This window comes from Lutra lutra, chromosome 8 (assembly GCF_902655055.1).
Source record: "Lutra lutra chromosome 8, mLutLut1.2, whole genome shotgun sequence".
Taxonomy (NCBI): Eukaryota; Metazoa; Chordata; class Mammalia; order Carnivora; family Mustelidae; genus Lutra; species Lutra lutra.
Genome location: NC_062285.1, coordinates 54,296,017 through 54,302,016, shown reverse-complemented (window position 1 = coordinate 54,302,016; position 6,000 = coordinate 54,296,017).

Below are 6,000 nucleotides of genomic sequence, written 5' to 3'. Positions count from 1 at the left end.
TCCATCCCAGGACCCTGAGAGCATGACCTGAGCCAAAGGCAGAGGTTTTAACCCACTGAGCCACCCAGGCGCCCCTAAAGTTTTCTATTTTTAATTCTAATTTTTGACTGTGGTAAAATACACGCAACATAGAATTTACCATAGAAAACACTTCCACGCTACAGTTCACTGGTGTTAAGTATTTCCATGTAGTTGTGCAACCAACGTCCAGAACTTATTCATGTTGCAAAACTGAAACTCTATACCCACTAAACAGCTCCTGGTTGCCCCCTCCCCTCTAAACCAGATTCTGGTTTTCTTCTATTTTTAAGGAGGGCTGTCTTAAATTACATTTTCCTTTGTTGGTATTCTCTCTTTCAGGAGAAGAAAGCATACATATGGCAGATCTGGTTACAAACAAGGTGTTCTTGATTTGGCTCCTCTGCGTATATCGTGTCCCTTAGAGAAGTGCCTTGTTAGCCCTGCCCATGAGCTGTCACTATGGGACACAGTGTGTCAGCATCCTCCCTTGATTGGGTTCCAGTTTCAAGGGACTTGGCAGACTTTCTTCATAGAAAGTCTTATTTGGCGTTGTAAGTGCTTTCTATTTTTATCCAAAATGGAATTGACATATCTGTGCCTATTGTTTTTGTTGTAATCAATTCAATTGCTTTCAGAAATAAGAAATTGGTAGGTATGTCTTGATTCTCCCTCTTTGCATTTAGAATTATAGGGGGTTCCCCCCCATGAGTTTGTATATAATTTATTTATATAATCCCTATCTGAACATAAAATATCCATAACCCCAGGAAACAGGAACACAACAGCAAACCCAGAAATAAGCCTATTTTAATTAAAAAACTACTCTTATTTTTTTGTCATTTCATGAGGCCAGTTCTCAGCATCGGGAAGGGAGGTAGAAAGCTGTGGCTAGCCCTGCATCTGGACACAGATGTGTTTGTATGTACCCTGAGTGGTTTGCCCCACAGAGACCTCGCTCTGCTCACCCCTACCTCCCCACTAAAGTAACGGTGCTGGAGTGGACAGGCCCCTACCACAAGGGGGCGCTGTCTGCCTCTTTTATTCCCTCCGCAGCGGTCTGCCTAGGTCCTCCCACTGTGGCCAGTGTCTCTGGCGTTGAGATTTCATCCCGGCAGGCGGGTTCCTCTGAAACAGTATCTGGGGACGCTGTTCCCCTTCATCAGGCTTTGTCATGATCACTGTGCCTCAGAAGGCACCTCTGTTCGGATGCGCAGTGATTGAAGTTTTTCTCCCGTGAGGCTGGCTGACCTGAGCTGTGTCGGGGCGCTGGAAGGCAGATGCCCAGCCCCCTCCCCGGAACCTGGGTGGGTCTTATCGGCCGGAAAGGTGGAAGAAGTGTTGTGTGCAGGTATGGGCCTCAGTGCCCGGTGCCTACAGCAATCCCCTTTCAGTACACATACTTACTTACTTCTTAATCATCTGTTACCCACTGTTAGAGGTACTGAGATTGATCCCACACAGACTGGCTGCTTCCAGCAATCTGTCTGATGAAGAGGTAGCACAGGCCAGAAACATGTTCGGAGAACCGAGAGGCATAGTGTTAACCTCCTGATGTGGGTTTTTCTTTCTCCTAATGCAAGTGCCTGAGGTAAGCTTTGATTGCCACAGTGTCCACTTCCAAGAAGCATCTGCTTCCAAGAGGTTTATCTGGAATAAACGCATCGAGGGCCGCAGGGCTAGACACCGAGACAGGCTGCCTTCCCCCACTGGAGGCTCCTTTATTTTCAAGCTCTTGCCTGGTTTCCATAACTGACCATTTGTGCTGCTTGTGTTTTCTCTTCCAGCTCTATAAATTCCTCCCCTGACGTTTTAAATTCACCAATGATGGGTGAACCTGTGAAACCCTAGGTCCTCAACTTTGACCCCAATAAAAGCAGCACCCCAGGCCTGAGTGCTCTTTCCTCACCACGACCTTGCTGGCCCCAGGCATGCCCTGTCATTTCCAGATCTTTAAAGTAATTACCCCCCCCCTTTTGTCTTCAAAGTTCCATGATGGTTATTGCTGAAGGGTATCTTGCAATCATAATATGAAACACAAGGGCCACCACATTGGTTATTGATAGACTGAGACCAGCACAAAAAATAAGAGTATGGAGTGATTCACAGGATGAGAAAGGAGAAGCAGGTGAAAGTAATCATTCATTCAATTTTTGGCTAATATTTACTGAGTGCCTGCTATGTTCTGGAAACTGTTTTAGGCACTGGGGATACATCAGTAAAAAGAACAGAAACTCCTGCCCTCCTGGTGCTCACATTCTAGTGAAGAAAACAGACAGACAAGCAAATTCTATAGTGTACTAGATGGTGAGAGATGCTACAAGGTGAGCAGGTTCACGAGATATGCATTGTAACATGATGCCTGTAGTTAGCAATATAGTGTCATGCACTTTAAGTCTTGTTAGGAGGGTGGAGGCCATGCTAAGATGCTAAGTGATCTTAACACACACATGTGCACTCACACACACATACACACAGCAAGGAACACAAGAAATCTTTTGGAGGTGATAGTTATGTTTATTTTTAAAATTTTTAAAATTAAAAAAATTTTTTTAAAAAGATTTTATTTATTTATTTGACACAGAGAGAGAGAGAGAGAGAGAACACAAGTAGGCAGAGCAGCAGGCAGAGGGAGAGAGGGAAGCAGGCTCCTTGCTGGGCAGAAAGCCCAATGCGGGGCTTGATCCTAGGACTCTGAGATCATGGTCTGAGCCAAAGGCAGAGACTTAACCCACTGAGCCACCCAGACACCCCGATAGTTATGTTTATTACCTTGATTGTGGGGATGGTGTCGTGGGTGTATGCATATGTCCAAACTTGCCAAAATGTATACACTGAGTATGTGCCATTTCTTTGGGTATTTTAAATATACCTCAAAAAAAAAAAGCTTAAAAAAAAAAGAAAAAGAAATGCTAAGGACAAAAATAAAATAGGGAGTGTATGGGAGGAAAGTGGCAATTTTAGATGGGCTGGTCAGGAAAGGCCTCTCTGAAAAAGTGTTATTTGAATAAAGATCTGAAGTAAGTGAGGTAGTGAGCCATGTGGATTACATGACAGATGTTAACATATATCTTTGCAACTATTTAAACTTTGAATAGAAAGTTCTAGATGCTGAACTCATTGTATGAGGTCAGCATTACCTTGATTCCAAAACCAGACAAAGGCCCCACTAAAAAGGAGAATTAAAGACCAGTATCCTTGAAGAACATGGATGCAAAAATCCTCAACAAGATATTAGCTCATTGGATCCAACACTATTAAAAGGATTATTCATGGGCACCTGGGTGGCTCAGTGGGTTAAGCCGCTGCCTTCGGCTCAGGTCGTGATCTCAGGGTCTTGGGATCGAGTCCCGCATCGGGCTCTCTGCTCAGCGGAGAGCCTGCTTCCTCCTCTCTCTCTCTCTCTCTCTCTCTCTCTGCCTGCCTCTCTGCCTACTTGTGATCTCTCTCTGTGAAATAAATAAATAAAATCTTAAAAAAAAAAATAAAAGGATTATTCACCATGATCAAGTGGGGCTTATTCCTGGGCTGCAGGGGTGGTTCAACATCCACACATCAGTCAGTATGATACATCACATTAATAAAAGAAAAGATAAGAATCATATGATTCTCTCAATAGATGCAGAAAAAGTATTTGACAACATACAGCATCCTTTCTTGATTAAAAACCTCAGGAAAGTAGGGATAGAAGGAACATACCTCAACGTCATAAATGCCACATACAAAAACCCACAGCTATCATCATCTTCAATGGGGAAAACTGAGAACTTTTCCTTTAAGGTTAGGAACATGGCGGGGAGGTCTGCTCTCACCACTGTTGGTCAACAGAGTACTGGAAGCCTCAGCAATCCGACAACAAGCAGAAAAAAGGCATCCAGCTGGGCAAGAAAGAAGTCAAACTTTCATTACTTGCAGATGACACGATACTCTATGTAGAAATCCCCAAAGAGTCCACCAAAAAACTTAGAAACGATACATGAATTCAGCAAAGTTGCAGTATATAAAATCAATGTATAGAAATCTGTTGCATTCCTATATGTCAATAGTGAAGCAGCAGAAAGAGAAATCAAGAAATCAATCCCACTTACAATTGCACTAAAAACTGTTAGATCCCTAGGAATAATCCTAACCAAAGAGGTAAAAGGTCTGTACGTTAAAAACTATAGAACACTTGGGGCGCCTGGGTGGTTCAGTGGGTTAGGCCTCTGCCTTCAGCTCAGGTCATGGTCCCAGGGTCCTGGGATTGAGCCCCATGTTGGGCTCTCTGCTCGGCGGGGAGCCTGCTTCCTCCTCTCTCTCTCTCTCTGCCTGCTTGTGATCTCTGTCTGTCAAATAAGTGAATGAAATCTTAAAAAAAACAGAACAAAACAAAACTATAGAACACTTAATGAGGGGTTCCTGGGTGGCTCAGTGGGTTAAGCCTCTGCCTTTGGCTCAGGTCATGATCTCAGAGTTCTGGGATCGAGGCCTGCATCAGACTCTCTGCTCAGAAGGGAGCCTGCCTACCCCCTCTCTCTGCCTGCCTCTCTGCCTACTTGTGATCTCTGTCAAATAAATAAATAAAATCTTTTTAATAAAACCTATAGAACACTTAATGAAAGAAATTGAAGAAGACACAAAGAAATGGAAAAACCCAAGCTCATGGACTAGGAGAACAAGTATTGTTAAAATGTCTATGCTACCCAAAGCAGTCTACACATTCAATGCAATCCCTATCAAAATAACATGAGCATTTATCACAGAGCTAGCACAAACACTCCTAAAATTTGTATGGGGCCAGAAAAGACCCCTGATAAACAAAGGAATGTTGAAAAAGAAAAGCAAAGCAGAAGGCATCACAATTTTGGATTTCAAGCTTTATTACAAAGCTGTAATCATCAAGACAGTATGGTACTGTCACAAAAACAGACATGTAGATCATTGGAACAGAATAGAGAACCCAGAAATGGACCCCCAACTCTAAGGTCAACTAATCTTCAACAAAGTAGGAAAGAATGTCCAATGGAAAAAAGGCAATCTCTTCAACAAATGGTGTTGGGAAAACTGGGAAAACTGGACAGCCACATGGAGAAAGTGGAACTGGGCCACTTTCTTATACCATATATGAAAATAAATTCAAAATGGATGAAAGATCTAAATGTAAGAAAGGAAACCATCAAAACCCTAGAAGAGAACACAGGCAGCAACCTTTCTGACCTCAATCTCAACAGCTTCTTTTAGGCACATTTCTGGAGACAAGGGAAACAAAAACAAAAATGAACTATTGGTACTTCATCAAGAAAAAAAAAAAACTTCTCCACAGGGAGGGAAAACAGTAATACTAAAAGACAACCTAAGGAATTAGAGAAGATATTTACAAATGACATTGGATAAAGGGCTAGTGTCCAAAATCTACAAAGAACTTATCAAACTCAACACCCAAAGAACAAATAATCCAGTTAGGAAATGGACTGAAGACATGAATAGACCCTTACCCAAAGAACACATCCAGATGGCCAACAGACACATGTAAAAGTGTTCAACCTTCCTCAACGTCAAGGAAATGCAAATAAAAACCACAATGACATACCACCTCACACCAGTCAGAATGGCTAAAATTAACAACTCAGGAAACAACAGGTGTTGGCCAGGATGTGGAGAAAAGGGACCCCTTTTGCACTGTTAGTGGAAATATAAAAAGATGCAACCACTCTGGAAAACAATATGGAGGTTCCTCAAAAAGTTAAAAATTGAACTACCCTGTTACCCAGTAGTTACACTACGAGAGGTATCATCAAAAGGATACAAAAATGCAGATTTGAAGGGGCAGATGCACCACAATGTTTATAGCAACACTATCAACAATAGCGAAATTATGGAAAGAGCCCAAATGTCCATCAACTGATGAATGGACAAAGAAGATGTATATATACACAATGGAATATTACTCAGCTATCAAAACGAACGAAATCTTGCTACTAGCAATGATGTGGATGGAACTAG